We start from the raw sequence: 17,897 nt of genomic DNA on the forward strand, positions 1-17,897 counted from the left end.
CGAGAGGCGCTCGGCCAATCAAATTCACCTGTACAAATCGAAGTCGGCATTCTATCGTCTGCTCCCACAAAGCTTCTTTTTGCCCAGACGTGAGGCAGACTGGAATTGTTTGTTCGGTTCGGTAGCCACATTTAGCAATTACGGATTACCTGAAGTTTATTCTGTTTGAAAGTGGAGGAAAATTACTTTGATTTCACAGGTGAGTGAACGTGTCATATGAAAATATTGTCGTATCTGTGGGAGTTGGAATAGACTTCAGGTGAAGAGCACAATGAAAGGAATTTCACATTATAATGTTTACTTACCTTAGCACGACTGTGTCATTACTATATTTCAAGGCATGTGAACACATATAATGATTCATCTTTCATTAATTATCAAAATTGTGGCATTCCTGTGAATGGTTGACGAACGAATAATTCATCTCAATAGTCCATTAATGTCTCACTATACAGTACCCAGCAGCAACCTGTTTACAATGTATGCGGAATGTTTCTAATGTAAACGGATGAATTTTTTCCGTAGCCGTAGGTCCAGATATCGAAACAGTCATCGGTCACCCTGGCATGGGTGTATTTGAATGTTGACTTCATGATAATGTCTGTGCGCTTCTCACTAAACAAAAGAACGCAATGTTAACCAGTTGGTTTAAAAGTCACTTGTCCATCTTAAATAGTCGACTCTCACAACTTCAGCTTACATAAAGTTTTGTAATGTCATCATTGATATGATAATATCAACTACAATCTAAGTAGCATAGATTTGTAACGACTTTATAAATGAAAACTCAGCCAGTAATAAAGTTTTTGATTGTCCACATAACCTGTGTTCATGTCTCATACATAACTGTGTGAACGTTTAGGCATATTGACATCACTGACTTACAGAAATTCCACACGTGTTATCGCTGTCGGTTTTACCCTCAATACTATTTGCCACGTTTACTGTAAAGCATGCCAACCTTGTAATTTGGTGTGAGCTGTTTATCATTTTGTGACTTGACTGTAAATTTCACTAAACCATGTACAAAACATACGTGTTGGTGTTTAAAGACGTTTAAATCCATTTGGTTTATCTCGTCTGGGTTCTCTATTAACCGACCGGCACTTCAGACTAAACACGATTTCCTTGTTTTGCGAGTTTAGGAACTTTCATCCACGTTGAGTTTCATTCGCTTATTAAGATGAAATAGCACACGAATTTCAGAATTATTCTCATCAATGTTACATGATATTTGTATGAAAGTAATCATTACATATGCATTTTCTCTCTTTGATCTCTATATTGTATCAGCCTAAATACATTAGCGTCACTTTTGCACAGTTACTCTCAGCACAGACTATAATATAAAAGATGGTCTCTCATCTCAGTGTAAATGTGACGCCGCTCTTAAATAGCTGAATGGTGCTGGATGGGGCATAAAACAACACGCCATATGTAAGAGTGAATACGACTGACGGGCCTATTGCTTCTTCACGAAGGCACGGGATTGTGCGATTGACTTGACATTCAAGTTCTTGGTATATGCATCAGTGGTAATGGAGGTTACAGAGACGTTCCAAGTGTTTGCACCCTTCAGGCAGTGCATGCATAGGGAACATGTTGTTTGTACACGTTTGGTTCAAGGTGACCATGCTTCAGTCGTGCTCTGAGGCCCATGTAGTTTTGTTTGACAGAGGGCATGGACAAATGTATTGCATTGTTATCTGCAAATACAGTGCTAGTAAATCCCCACACTGTATTCCAACCGTCCTGACAGCACCTCCCCGTTTTTTTTTGTATATACAAATACACTGATCATCACAAAAACATGCACATCTGACTTGACATCACTTCATCGAGAGTGTGATTACGTGTAATTACAGGTAATGTTGATTAATACTTTCCGCAAATACAGAAATGTGGGAATCTTCACGTGAATAGCTACGTACGAGGATTGGCATCGTTTGCAGCTAGTTTTAGACAAAGATATATTCATCTCTGCAAAAGTAAACATCCTTCCAAACAGCAGACAAACTTCTAATTGTGCCCGAAGCACACTGATTATACCACGCAACCCATGCATATACAATGTGCGTGGGCTGACTGCCACATGTGTGATCATTGTCTGAACAGAAATACGTTCCTTCATGTACAGTACGCACAATAACAGTGACACGGACTGGTTTAAAAAATTCCAAGGGTATAACCCCTAGTAATCAGCTTTTAGTTTTTACCAACTATGTTGTACATCTTATACTAGTGTCTTTCTACAAACACACTATTTAATTCAGTGCAGCTAAATTGTAGTGAATTGTAAATTTAAGAACAAAAACAAACAAACAATCAAAACCGAACCGAATCGAACCGATGGGAACAGCAAACCAAATTCGAAGCACCTGACTATTTCCAAAAATCCGGAATGTGCAGTTTTTAATGATTTTACACATTCTCTTCGTCATTTTAATCTTGAAATGGGCGAAGAATAAGCATGAGAAATTTTAATGACAATAACGCACAGTAACTGCTGTGCAGAATATATATTTTGCATATTACACGACCACGACAGCAACGACGTCCCCTTCTAATGACATGTTTACCATAACGGGCAATAACTGGTTGCATTATATGTCAGTATATGTTACATCCTATTCTAGCATTGTACATACAATAATTCCTTTCTTTCCAGTGTATATTGCAAGAGGTACAAATCTGATTCTATATTTGTTATGGCCCATCACATGTTCCCGGTGTCTGCCAGAATTATACTTTTTGTTTGACTTTTTATAAGGTTTATGTTTCTTTATCTAAAAATCCTAAATGTAAAGCGCATATGCATAATAAAGAAGACTTTTGTGCCCAGATTAGTGAAACCGTTTTAGTATATTTCATGATGTAAGTATGATTAAATGTATTTACTTCTTAGTTTAGTCTCCTTCATCCATCATTAGAATCTTACAGCACTAACATGTTGAGATTATATATGTTTTAGTTGAGTTAAAGTACATGTTGTCCCTCAACAAAGTTATATTATTATGTATAATGAAAATGTGAATATGCAGGAAATTGGCAGTGTTAAGGATTGGTTGACTGTTTGCGTGTTAGTGGTCAAAGTCCTGGAGTTTTAAAGGTGATGAGTGCGACCGGGACGGTCGTGAGAATGGAACTGTGGTGATTGTACAGTTACAAGGGACTGAGATGTGGCGTTTTCTAACTTGAAATACATAGTACCAGTTAATCTAATCTAATATTATTTCATCCCGGGGACAACCAAATAACGGAAGATGGTAAACCTTCTCGACTTTTCAGAATATGCATGAAGTAATGTTGATATGCATGATTCATTTTTCATGAAAGGGGATGAGTATGTCGTGCATGAGTGTATAACCATTCTCATTCTCTTGTGTCAGGCGAATACAAATGAGGGAGTGCATCTTACCGTCACATGGCTCATGATTCTGTCCCCATCTCTGTGATAGGAATTATGTGTTGGAGGAAAAGTGACACAACACTGTTTTCTCCAGCCTTTAAAATGTCAGTAAAATCATTGCAATTTTAGCAGAGTTTATATAGTTTTAGGCATAATTTTGAATGACATTCGGTTTCTAAAGTTTGAACAGAACGTTTAGGGCCTTATATAGAATTCTCGGGAGTCCTTTAATGGTTGTGTATGTTTTCTCGATGATATCATGATCTCTTGACATGCATGCATGTTGTTAGGATGAGGTTTTCAGAATATTTATCAGTACTGATATTTATAAAGCTGGACTACGTTTAGAGTCGACTATTACCAGATTACCAGATTAATCGTGTAGGCCAAGACCTGACTGCCCATACAGTGAATGGTCAGAAAGGTCAACGTGTTCAAAACATACGAAACTGTATCCTCTCAAACCATTTGTAGCACAGGGCAAATGGAATTACCGAATCCGACTTCGGTGTTTCTTTTCTGAATGTATAAATTGATGAATGAAACAATTTAAATATATTTCAATTAACCGTTTATGTAGGCATGACTTCATGCTGAGAAATATACAACGAAAATCTAATTTATTATTTTAAAGTCATTAATCTTTAATTGTAACTTTATCGAAACGTGGCAAGAGGCGGCCACGGCAGCCATACAGACACAAACTTTATACGACCATGACATGACGATTCTGTTTTGAATTGGAATGGCATCTGGTACATGTGTAATTGGTTGTGTGGTTTTACAAATATGTTCCTCTTTTCTAATTAAAGTATTGACCTTGTGTTGAACATGTTCTTTATTTTGCCCTAAATATACATTTGACTCAGCAAGCTTCCCTGAAATTGCCTGCCAAAGGGAGATGAATTTTGGTTTCTTCTTCTGAGTCTACAGGTTTACTTAATGACTGTCCTTGATGATATTGCTTACTGATTACTACATATATAGGTGATATATTTCCATGAGTACAAGGCTCCTGCATCTGGTATCTGGTAAAAAAATATATTTTGGTGGAGACCATATACCAGTATGTGGTCTCCATCCACGATTCGAATGTATACTCGGGAGCATACAACGTCACTCAGCCACCGAATGCATGCATCTTTCCTGAGATAATTCTCATCCCGTTCAAATATGTGTTAAGAGAAAGATTTGCATATTGTCTTATTTGCCATTATGGCAACGATAGGTCGTTCTCAGTGCCTTGTACCGGGAATTGTTATTATGCGACCTTAAGAACACAATAAGAATGATTTAGTTCGCTTCAGATGTTAAACAGTCTACTCTTCAAGGGAAGCATGCCACTTAAGTTGGCGGATTTGGAGCTGGTAATGGCTGTACCAAAGCATCGTAAAATTGCTTCTTCTTGATATCCCTGCCAGAGTTTGTCAGGGCACTATCTGAGCAACAGTTTAATAGCCATACTAGTTCCCCTAATCCTATATATCAAGTGTCTAACCCATACTTTTCACGAGAATTTGGTGTTTTCAATGGCTACAATATACCCAAGTAATGGGATTTAGAGTTGAGACATATCTTGACAATATTTCTATCATTAAAGATGTGCGCTCAAAATAATGCACGTAATAATGTTGAAGTTTGTAAGCATAGATATATTTCTGAAAATCAAAGAACCATAATCAGTGTGATTAGGAAAGGTGACCCCAAGACCTAAATCGCGTTAGGGGACACAACTCTCCAAAGCAAAGTACAACATATACTACACGAGTTGGCCATCTCCGTTCCCGTGTTGTAACAGAAACCCGGTCACAGCCCAAAGATCATAATCAGCCATTCAGAGCAAAGTCTTTGTTACTTTGTAAGTTAAACCTAAATACGAAGGAACCTTTAATACAACAATCACAACAGATTTAGAGCCTATACCATAAGGCTGCGTTACATTCATATGGGGACGTATCATATTAACCATGGTGGAACCGTTCAGTTTGTTCCTCGTAGGTGCTTGATAACCTCACCATTGCGACAAATCAAGTGGACATATTATTCCCGTTGAGAGTGCTCTTACAATAATTATTGCACTCTCAGAAATTGTGATAGACTTGGTGGGAACGCTGAGTAATACTGCTCTATTCGGTGTTACTCAAAGCACTCACTCACTCGTGTGGCATGTCGGGTCCATTTCGTCTCTCTTGATGGTTCCTTTCAATGGGCAAACACCACAAGGAATTCAGAAAGCTCTGCGCATGAGGACTCCTTCCGTCGTTTTAGTATCCCCTCATTAATCTGCCCACCGATTGCATAACAGATTATTCTCGCCGGTCAGATTCTATTCATGCACTCAGTACATCGGATCCAGTCAATAACGCGCCCAAGCCTCCTTTAGGAGTATCAGATCCAATGTCCAGGTCGATTTCCCTCTCAATGCGCCAGACAGCAAACCCAAATATTCTTCATCAACTTTCCTAAGCACGGAGAACCAGCACCCCCTCCTTCCCTATTCAGGCGTCTCATCACATCGCACTTCCGTTGTCTCTCCGCCTGTCGATTTATGCTGGGTGAGCGCAAGGAACAATGGTCGACATATCAACGGGGAAATGTACAGCAACACATACTTTCAACGACCGGTTTGCAGTGTCGCAGTCGTGTGGTGGAATAAGGTCGATTTCAGTTTGAACTGGAAGGAATCAGAGGTTGCCCTAAATAACTTGAATCCAGTCTATTGATTGTTAGCCGTCTGACTTGAGGATAGTTCCAATGAAATATTTGTAAGCTTTAGTGCTCCTATGGTCATTATTCTCGCGTAATAATGGAATGAGTGAGTGAGTATGATTGCACGCCCCTTCTAGACACATTACAGTACATTTGCACCGAATTACACGAGAAATGGGCTGAGTGCATTTCATAAGTGTTGGAACTCAAACCTGTGTTTTCTGCATGACAAGCAAACGCTTCAGTTACAAGGCTATCCAACATGCCTTAGGTTTAATCCATCTTACTCTCCAGACGGCGGAAGGTAGGTGGTTCGATCGCCGGCCGCATCATACCAATAGACGTCAAAATATGGCACTTCTTGTTGACCTGCCTGGTGGAAGTGGTGATAAATCAAGGATTGGTCGCTTCAGCATGCTGAATTTAAGTGGTTATTCTTGTTAAAAGTGCGGCTCGGTATCTCTCGCAGTACCAGTAAAGCCCGCAGACAAAAGCACGAACATACGTACACATGCATGCGCTCTGCTGTTTTGTTGCTATTTTCTTGATCGCGACATCCTTCGCCAGTTTCAATGCTTCCAAACAGATTCTTTGTTTCATTTAGTCATTCCTCGTCAAAAGAAATATGGACTGGCCACATGCAATTCCATAATGCATCGTTTCGCAACTTCATCATCGATTCAAAATGGTATTGTATCACGGCAGCACGTGACGCTACACATCTAAATTACTGTATGCAAGGGTACAGAATTCAACTACACTTGTATACGATGTTTCAATCTAAGAATAATCTGCTCCGAATCACAACTAGACCTTCGGCAAGAGGACAGTCAGAAATCGAAGACCTGATTAACGTCTGTCGGTGAGGGTTTTCATCCGTGTTTATCTCAGACACGTGAATTAGAAGGCGATAATTTGAAAGATGTCCAAATCACATTTAGCAGCAAATTATTTCAGGAGATTTGGTAACGTTAGCGACAATAAAGAAGCGCAATTTCCTAAATTAGTCGATTGATTGTTAGAAAATACTCTCGGTCGAAGAGTTCAGGCCAATTCGCTTTGGAATTGTCGATGATTGCCGATAACTGCCGAATGATATACTGCAGGGACTGATTACCTACAGGAATAGAGATGGAGTTGATGGTTGAAGTAAATTTACGTCAGTGCGTCATCGGATGAAGAATATTATTGGATTTAGAAAGCCAATCTACAATTCCGATGTACAATTCTATTGAGACAATTATAGGAATTTCAAAGAATATGTGGCATCTTAGACGATCATTCAGTGCAGACCCCACCCAAGTGACCTCCCTTACATTTATACCCGTGACTTTATACACTTCCAAATGTTAGTATGGAATAGAGCTAATTCTACTCTTAAATATCGTACTAGTCAATGATTGAGAAATTAGCAAACACTGGTTGCCCTTGAACAAATTAGTGGTCAGTACAGATCATGCATGCCCAAGGTGAATTCTCCATAATTATATCACCAATTGTTACATCAACATTGTTCCGGGTTCTGTAAACTTGCAACATCAACCATCCAGGACAATAAGAAACTACTTAAACACGAAACGTCGTGTATGGTCGATAGCCATGCAGACGTGATGTGAAATTTGGTTTAGCATTGCTTCCAAGCACCTTGCATTCCATGTGTGCGTGTCTGCGCGAGCGCGTGTGCGTAATGCCAGTTGTACGGCCTACTCAGACGCCGTGGCGCAGTTACCATGGCTTACCTACTCAGACACAATATACTGACGTTGAGCCTTCCAGTCCTTGTTTTATCCCCTTGATGCGGGGCACCAAGTAGGGTAACAGCAATTACCATCTTCCGACGGATGCGCATAGCCATTTTGTACAGGCGCAATTCACATCGTAAACTATCCAGCCAATCAAATTCACATCTTGATGACTCGAGTCACATGGTGCAAAAATAAAATAACATGCATACATGTAATAGCTGCAACATGTAGGCACTAGCTTAGTCTGTCTAACCATCACTGAACCATATTATATTCCCTACAGTCAAGCCATCCCTGCAGTGCTTAAGCTCTAAGTGAACCATGTCTAGATTTCCCCAGGTTCAGGTTGAATCTTACTCTGATGTAGAGACCCTGAAGTATATATATCCAAGAAAGCCCACGCAAGTCTAGAAAATGTGGCAAGTCTAGATTTCCTTGAAGAAAGTCTCAGGGCTCCATTTCATTATATATATTTTTTCACTATGAACATTTTTTCAGTAAAATACGTTTATTTCAGAGACTAGCTGTTACTCTAGCTGAATCTCTGATCCTTTTCAATTTAAATGATTTTGTTTGTTACAATCAAAAGTATATACATTCAGAGACTAAGCGTTAGTCTAGCACCAGATGTATCATTCCATGTAAAGTCATATCTTATATTTAGTGCTGCGTGGGTACGGCTAGTTATACGGTTATTGACCCTAAAGCACGTTTTACAAGTTAACATCGTACAGGGGGTCACTTTAATACTGATTCATGTTTAACAGTCAACTCACTCACGCACTCGCCAAGTGATGCATCCAGTTTCGACAACAGTCTCGTATCAGTGCATCGGACGACGTTAGAAACCCGGAACAGAAATTCATCCGTGTGAGCCAGGTACCACTTTTACTAGAAGGAATGTGGCAGCGGAGAGTTGTAGAGCTAAAATGCTAAAGCTAGTTACATACAGTGAAGTTTTCCTTCCATTCTCACGACACGTGATTTGGAAATGGAGTTGTTGGGACATTGGAATTGAACTGTAATATGCTCCAAATCCAATCTCCGCCAAGCTAAATAGCTCACTTGACACTTGGTACTCGGGGTGCTATCTTCAATTAGGCCATTTATCTGTTTATTGACACAGCGGCATCCAAGTGCTTCACATGCCCATGTGCAAGTAGTTTTGTAGATAAAAACTAAACCGATAATAGTCACTGATTTATGGTAACACTTCGAGACGCGCGGATCGGAAATAATGATAAGCTAACGCATGCGCACTGTTTAGTGGAATGTAAGAATGCCCCGCTGATTTATATGTCGCACGTTGTGAGAGGGGGAGTGTATTTCGTTCTGCTCAATCTACACACATATGCTCGTTGAAGTAAGGAGGGACCGCCGAGGGAAACATGCGTTTGGCATAAAATATCACGCATACCCGAAGATGCGCAGGGATTGTGTGACAGCGTAAAGAACCCACACACCAGAAACTAACATTTCTCTTGATTACTTAGTCTTGTTGCCATGGGACATTTATGTTGAACGCAGCAGTTCACATAATTCTACAACATCACTTGCGTTTGCATCATTTTTTCCATTAGCATATATAAGACACGTGCCCGGAGAATCACTGTAATAAAAACAACAAAAACTAACAAAACAAGCATGTGTTCCACGACTAAATCATCACCTATTTAACCAATAAATCAGTTTTTAAAAATAGAATTAGACAATACAGTTGTTTTTTTATGACACTGTCCCATATTATGGAAGATTTACCTTTGAAAATATGTACGAAGTTCCAGTATAGTGTTTCCAGGATGCGCACTCTTGTCTCTTGTCCCAGGCTGTATATGTATGATCACGTGGTACATGTGAGTAGTAATGACCCGAATTAAGCTGAATGTGAAGTTGAATCCTTGAAGTTGAACGTTATCACATGCTGCATACGACTTGGTCAAGTGTTCCGACAAGAGGTTTCCTCTCTGTGCTCCGGTTCTACGGGGTTCGATGTGTCACTGTCGTAAGTAGCCTACGTTATGTACATGTCAAACGTTCCTTGATAGACAGATGGGGCTCTGTACGGATATATCTAGTTTTAGACATAGTGAGTGTCGTGTGTATGAACTAGACATTTCCGTACCCTACCTGCAGTTGATACATTGTTATATATAAGTATACATTATTGTTTGCAGGCCATACAAACAATCAGGCCAAACTTGAAGATAATAGTGTGTTCATCTGATTCCTGCTTACTTCGTTATTAACTATGACTGTTATACTACACATATCTGCAGACCTGAATTTTACTGCCTTTTCTATGCTCACTACTGCATTTAGATTATGCAAAGGGCATGTTATTATCGTGACCCATTACTCTACTTTCAATCAATTTACAACCACACTACTGTATTGAATTTCACATACTTGCCAAATAAACTAATGAAATCCCAGGGGTCATGATGGATAACAAATGAAGTCGGCGAAAGTTACGTTCAATTATCCACCGTTTAGAAAGTTTATCCATCTCGATTTCTTATTTCCTGCCCAGTTTGACTACACCTTCCCGTTATAACAACATCAGTATGTCTGTACAGCTTTCTGGCCTAGCGTACCTTTTGTCTTAGCCCCTAATATGTATACGGCCATTACACATGTTGACAACTTACAGAAAGCTGATGTCTCTCTCTATCGATGTTGCTGGGTTGCGTGTTTGGTGTGCGGACATTTGTTTATCCGTGAGCCGAGAAAGGGTTTAGCGCTGTATTGATCTGAACTAATCGGGGCCTGAACAAACCATGCTCTCGTTTGGATAAAAAGGGAAATGGGTGACAAAGTGATAAATTTGGTTTTTTTTATCTCCCCACCTCCCACCCCCCTCCACCCTGCCACGGTACATTTGGTATCAGTTTCTACTTTGTTGTCTACTGTTGCACCACAAACTTGCGTACATGGGGGAAATCATTTGTGGTTCTTCCTACATATGGCTACTGACAAATTTCGGAAAGTATAGCTGTAATTTCCCCAGACAATTTTTAGATTGCTAAACTCAATAAATTCTGTCTAATCCTAAGCAAAAAAACCCGCGTTGACGTTTATTGGATTTGATATATTCTACGCGCAGTGAGGATTATTATGAACGTTCAAACGCGGTTTTAGTCGATCCTGAAATTCTCCAGAGACACCAGAACAACCTCATTAGTATGGGGATAAATAAACATTCGGTTGCTATGTCTTAGAAAGTTGATTCATACAGATGTACTATGCCTATTCTCATCTGAAGTCAACGTTTTTGTACCAAAGTTTGTATTTGTCCAGTGATTTCCTTCGTTACTCTGACCTCAGGACATGAAGCAATGTTTTTGTTAAGAAACGACTTAAATACACGAAAACAAAATCACAAAACGAGGTGACTTGTATTTTTGTAAAGTTCGTTATGCAGAGAGTCATGTACGGAGGAATGCATGTGCGGTTTGAGTGGTGTCTGCACGCTCTTTGACGAGGACGCAGGAGGGAGGAGGAGGGTGAGTGAGCCTTAGGTTTTATTGCTTCACAAATTTGACACGCGATTCACAGCCTAACCGCTTTTGATTGTCCGACCTCGTGTATTTTAGCATGGGCATTTGTTGACTTAATTCAAGCGTTGACGAATTTCTTTAGACCAATTTAGCAGGACGGCTGATGTGGAGAGCCGCGGTGACAGAGGGAGGCGGTGTAACAGGCGTCTCCATTGGCTGAGTCGAACCCCAGTCCCGAAAGATAAACTCAGGTTTGTCACGCGTTTTCTGCGACCCTAGGGTCAACAAAGTTTTTGTTTCGCTGTCTGATACGAGCCACATGCTCCGCCGTAACGGGGTGGGTGTTGGTAAGTAGCGTTGACACATGCCTGCCGAGGCTCCACCAACACGCCACAGTTTACTTTAGCACCGAGACACGCTCAGGGAGTCTCAAGACATTGGAGCTCTCCCGAAGAAAGGAGAAAGCCTGTGACAACAAACCAATCTTTAGCAAACCTGCTTCAATCCCCCATTCACATTTTACGCTTTTATTCAACATCCTCGTGTGACTGACATTACCCCAGGGAACAGTTTGGAAGAGGAAATGCTACCAGTGTGACTTTGTCGGGTCTTCGGTCTACTCAACCACCTTCCGACTAAATTGAACAAGTGAAATACCGATCAGGGTTGTATTACTCAGGTAGCTGGCGGCCAGTTTGGGAGGATCATTTTACATAGTCTGCCATATGACCTTTGCTTGTCCATGCTGTGATTTGTTGGTTTGTTTCCTGTTTCTCTACTGGATGGTTTACATGTGAAGTATTGAGTTATACTCCCACTGTGATATATTGCCTCATAACGCTAGGACCAAGTTCAGGATCTGCGTGCTCTACGAGCATATCAAATCATTGGATAACAACACTGGTTGGCAGTCCGAGTCTACTACAGCCACTACTTGAGGGTAAGGTGTTATCGTTGCTCTATTCCCCAGTCGTAAACTAACACACGCCTGATTTGCTTCCCATTCAACCATGTGCGTTTAAGAGCGTGAAACGAGAGAATGAAAGACTAGAATTATTTTCGCGGTGTGTTATGCACAGGGTATAAATTGTTTGTTCTGTGAAGGAAATCTCCAACTAGCACGCGTCTTGGTTTAATGCCCATGGGGAAACCCTCTCGATAGTAAAGGGCGATTTTTCCTGCCCCTCTCGCATTGAAGCAAGTGGCCTATTTTCAGATTCGCCAGTGAGCCCTCAAGCCCGGCGCCTTGTTTACTTGATGATATATGAGCTCTCAACTTGGTTTTGATTATCAGGCACAATTACCTCGATGGTGGGCGCATGTAATGAACCATAGGCTCTCTTCGCGCCAACTGACGTTCTGTCGTCTGCTTCTCGACACAGGCGCGGGAAATTAGGAACATATGCTGTTGGCAGGGCTGAGAAACGCCACTTTTCTGTTTATTCTAGTCGGTTTCTAGTCAGTTTCAACCAGTAGGACGTTTAAAGAATGAAAAATCTCCGCATTCCGTCCTCGACATGAAAGGGACAGATTGGCTACAGGAGCTAGCTACGACCAAACTGCCACGCGAATCATCTCGTAGCTTAGAGTATTAGGGGATTTCATGTTCGGACTAACTCCGTAAAAGCGCCAGTCCTCAGCGCACAATCCACGAAAACTATATTCACATGCCTCCACAGATTACAACGTGTAGAAGACATAGTGAGCGCATCTTCTCCGATCTCTGTAGAAGTCGTGACGGCCTCCTCTTTCGGTACTGGTCGCTCTCTCCTCCGTCAGTCGACAGCATTCTCTCTCTCTCTTCATTACTCGCAGGCTCCAGGCTCAAACGCGATCGATAGATAATTCAGCATAAACATTTTGTGATGTGAAATTGATGGCTCACAACAGGAGATGGCAGGCCGGAGACGAGCATGAAATCGCCATAAAGCATAGTTGTGGGCAGATTCAGTCTTTCTCCCTGACATGAGGTCTCAGGAGACTGTATGAGGATTGCCCACCAAGATGTTCCTTCAAAACTGGTAAATCGTCGCATGTCCTCGCTTTGTGAAACCTATTTTCGCTAGTCCTTAATGTCATTGGTCTTGTGTGTAGCACCTTCTGTGTTGTGTTGGCGATGGTGTGGTGTCGTGAAAATGGAAATTAGCTGGTATATTCAAAGCCATCCAAGAGCGGGGCCTAATGGCTTTATTACTAGACCAAGCTTAGTTGTGATGCCTACTTGATAGAATTGTTTCATTTTATTTGATCGACAGAAGATAAAACCTTGATCCTTGGAAGGAAATTGTTTCCAGTCTCACAAGGAGAAATCGGCATCTCTCCACCTGGGAAATCCCAGAAAGAGTGTTCTGTGCTTTAGGCCAAACAGACAGGTATTCTGTAGCGGCATTAATGAAACCCGGTGGACGGTGGTACTACCTGTTATTTTAAGTCAACTCTCCCTTTTGATTTTTCCATGTAGGATTTTGACCGCTGTGTTCAACTGTATATACAAGCTTTATTAACAAATATGACATTGTAACGCAGACTGGCACAATCTCGTTAGCAGACGTTATGTGATATAAGTTATACTTAATCGGTTTGGTAGTGTTACAGTAATTTGGACTTAGAAAGATCTACATCTGATGTTCTAATACGAATACCGATTGCACTCGCGTTTGTTTATGAAGATATGTTGTACCGTAGCATATGTCCGCAAGAGTCCAAGTAATGGCAAACTATTTAATGTATTATTAGTTAATGATACACAATAGATTGGGGCTTTCCGTATATATGTCGATGACCAACAGTTAATTAATTAAGCAATCGTTCAGAAGGGATCTAATTTTGTAGTAGCGCCTGCACAAGTTGTGATTAATTTCAGTCAAGGATGTACATATATGTAATGCTATTTGTACTGCATCATTTGCTATCTCAAACAGTTTGTATCAGCTGAATGAACGGTTTCACTTAGCTTTTAGAAACCAGCGTTAACACCAAGAGTGGACACAACAGGGAATGAAACCCATGGGGTCTACATGATATCCTACCACTCCGTTCAGATTTGCTGTTGACGAATACAGATTGCAAATAAATCGTCAATTGCAATGTAAACATGTCCACTTGCGTTTTATTAGAGTTTGAAATAGAAAGATAGCATATTCAACAGAGTCGAGTGTCATAATCTAAATGTATGCAAACAGGTTTCTTTCTGATAAAAGAGTCCAAATTTCAGTGCAAGTATTTTGATATGATAAACTAAGCTGTGCAAACCAAAAGCAAAAACTATAGCAAATGTGATGCTTCATGATTTGGATAATATTTGCTCACACCCGCTGTAAATAATGCGGTGTTCGATTGGAGAGTTCACAAAAACATAAATATTTGTCATCCTGATGTTTACTGAACGTGTTTCTTTTCTTTCAAAAAAGAGTTCCTTGGTTCATTTTTTGCGCTTCTATATATACTTTAAATCAACTGATTTTCTGCAAAGGGTTAAGAATCCAGCCCGGTAAAACGTCTCATTTTCTCACTATTGTCATCTAGTTAGGGCTCAGCTGACAACGTTTCCACCCATGTGCCATGAGTATTTCATAGCAATGCTAAATTAGATAAATAATTTGTGCGTACATGTATGATTTTTGTGAAGTCTACAATTCCAGCACATCGATAGTAAACAATTGCGTTTATGCACTTGTAATCGTTAACTGTGAGCATCTTGTACACAAATGCCCTATGCCAATTTGAAGTAAAACTAACCTTCAATTATGCAACATTTAGTCCTAACAGTATAATTACTCCCACCAAAATAGCTAAACGCGTTCGTACCAACGTGACTACTATCTCAATCGATGAACGCTGCCGCCATTTTCTAGTAAATAGTATTAACCGTGAGAGGAAAATTAGTTATCGTTGAGCTCGTCTGTCGGTTTGTAATTACATTTGGGGATGCCGTAGGCAGGTAAGCTTCATTTTGCTATCGAGCTCGCTCTACATTGATTTGGCCCTTTGTTTCAGACGTGGCTGGCAATAACAGTATACACATAAATAGGTTACTTTCTCATGTTGTAACCCCTTGTAACCTGCATTACTTATTTAATAGAAGAACGCAATTTGGATGTTGTAGCATGAAATATGATTCATCTTTCTGTCTATACCACGCTGTTTTACCCTACTGGGCTTTATAATATGCTCATTGATAGAATATTTGATGTTCTTCGTTGAAAATACGTCATCCGTGAAATAATATGCAATGTCAATGTTTGATTCAGACACGTTTCCTATTGATATCTACCTCAGTTAATAACATCTCAAAGACGTGCACATTGGTAACTATGATTTTCTTGTCGTGTGCACATTATTGCTGGGTCGAGTAACGTATTTTGAACAAACAATAATCCCGAATAAGACAACGGCTATTCGATAACGTCGTGACATCACAAACCAAACTACTTTGTTGTCTTTCTCACTCAACCATTTGCAAACACCGTGATAATGGCTACGAGTTTCCATGCGTTGTAATGATATCCCAGTGAGGCATCCGTTCAAAATTAGGCTGCACTTTGTGCATGGAACTGAGAACCAAACGCGGATGATATAGTTTCAAAATATGCATGTGGCATGTGCTATTCCGGTTTAAAATGAATATGTATGGCACTCCAAACAAGATGTAAAATATCGCCCGCGCGTGACTTCGCATCGGCCAAGGTTTCATTTTCCTAATGCATTTGGCTGTCACTTCTGTTGCTCTGCGCGGCTTTGCTCAACTCCATTAACAATGCTTTGTGCGCCATGGCCAGAGCCTTGCGCAATCAGTTACCTCACCAGTTTGGTTAGTTGTATCCCTAGCCGGGAGCATCCTGGCACAGAGAGGCTCAATGGTGGCATCGGAACCTGGAGCCAGGAGTGTGACAAATTATTTGTTTAGTTCGGTTTGGTTGCTATGGAATTCACGTGCTTCGCGTGCTGACACGTCAGTTACAGGTAGGGTTGACATGCACTCATTTATACTGGTATATGCCGGGAGATTAAGTAAAGAATTAGGTGAATGGAACTTCAACAACATCGCACGTGGTACCTATGGGAAGTGTTCTAACGGTTTATTTAGATTCAGTGAATTCTTGATGCACCGTTATTTTTCACCCTAAAAGCGCAATAGACTGAGATATTTAGTGTGTTGTGGAAAGGAAGGTGTTTTTGGTACCAATGATCAGGCGAAGTTACGTAAGCCAATGGTCAGGGATGACCTTTGAACTTTGAACTTTGAGAGCTTGATATTTCAGTTATTGAAACATTATTACTTTTACATATGAATTCAGATGAAGGGTAATGCTGGAATGAAGTATATGGTGTCTCCAGTGTTAGCACGCTTCTTATCCAACACCGTCCTCATAAAAATCTGTAACTTCATGTTTAACATGACAGAAATATGATGATCCGTTGAGATGATGCGTAACATACACGTCGCGAGTCGTAATGAAGTGCGTGTCAATTAACGCTCGCCTCGCAGGTCTCGCACGCTGCCAGTCTCCCCGATATCCCAGACTGATATGTAAAGTAGTTGGATGATGTGACAAGAGATTTACGTCTGTAAATATTCTATAATCAGGACGTCAGCTCCGCATTACGACGTCGCATGCCTAACGGACTACCATATATAGAGTCCCTGGCATTTGAACCAATCCTGGGGCCTTCATAGGTGACGCAAGACTGACCAGTTGTCATATAACACAATGGTTGTAGGGACATCCTTCTTAATAGTCCGTATTCTAGTTACATTTTATCACTACAAATCAGTTTTCTTTCCCTGAAGTGGCCAAACACTGTATAATGACCCCAGGGCAGCCAAAGTCCGACATTGTATTTCAGCTTTGTGCCATAGAGATGAGAGATTATATTATAGTTATGTTGATATAAGCTTTAGAAGTATGTGTACACTGAATAGATCCTGGCAAAGTGTTGCCTCAATGCACCGATAACCCATTAGGATCTTTGTGGTAGATTATGTAAGACATTCCTCCATATTGTAGGTTTAACGCTCTGCAAATAAACTCCGAAATTTGTAAACCATTAGCGTTCAATGAAGTTTCGTTCGTCTTTCTTTGATAATTAAAATCAGCAGAGAGAATCATAAATCCCTAAGATGCTGATGAACAGACTCTAATTCTGCCAATTCCAGTTGAGTTTTATCACATGATGTGAGAGCAAGTGCAGCTCCTTTTTACGTTGTCAGCGCTATCTAATCCAATTTTTGTGGCAGAGGGGCAGCGGTCACACAGTTATTTGGTTGGGATTTGAGCTTTAGAACATAATACTTCAATTCCTTCACACACACGCCTTCCGTTGTGTCATAAACTATAATAAGAGCGATTAATGCCCAATTTATAGCTTTTCTCAGAGTTTCAATTTACTTATTTGGACAATGAAGTCGATTTTCACGTCGTGGGCCTCCAACTGTGTAGACGACACCTGAGTGGGGAAGGAGACGACAGTTGGAAGACTCACAAACGAGGGCACCTTTCTGCCACAAAGATAGAACTAGGGTCATAGGTGTGGTTA

General features: G+C 40.5%; 1 protein-coding gene across 5 annotated transcripts in view; it reads left to right on the top strand.

The window, feature by feature from the left end:
* Positions 1–68: 68 nt before the first annotated feature.
* LOC137293495 (extracellular tyrosine-protein kinase PKDCC-like) overlaps positions 69–17,897 on the top strand; it is a 50,778-nt gene continuing 32,949 nt past the window's right edge. The window contains exon 1 of one of the 5 annotated variants that reach the window (XM_067824068.1): positions 69–199. The gene's annotated coding sequence lies outside the window, so the exon portion shown is untranslated. Of the gene's footprint in view, positions 200–9,728; positions 9,866–11,490; positions 11,612–11,691; positions 12,301–13,250; positions 13,382–17,897 lie in introns of those variants that run through there. The other 4 variants (XM_067824065.1, XM_067824069.1, XM_067824066.1 and 1 more) reach the window with 4 other exon arrangements.

Source organism: Haliotis asinina, chromosome 8 (assembly GCF_037392515.1).
Source record: "Haliotis asinina isolate JCU_RB_2024 chromosome 8, JCU_Hal_asi_v2, whole genome shotgun sequence".
NCBI classification, from domain to species: Eukaryota; Metazoa; Mollusca; class Gastropoda; order Lepetellida; family Haliotidae; genus Haliotis; species Haliotis asinina.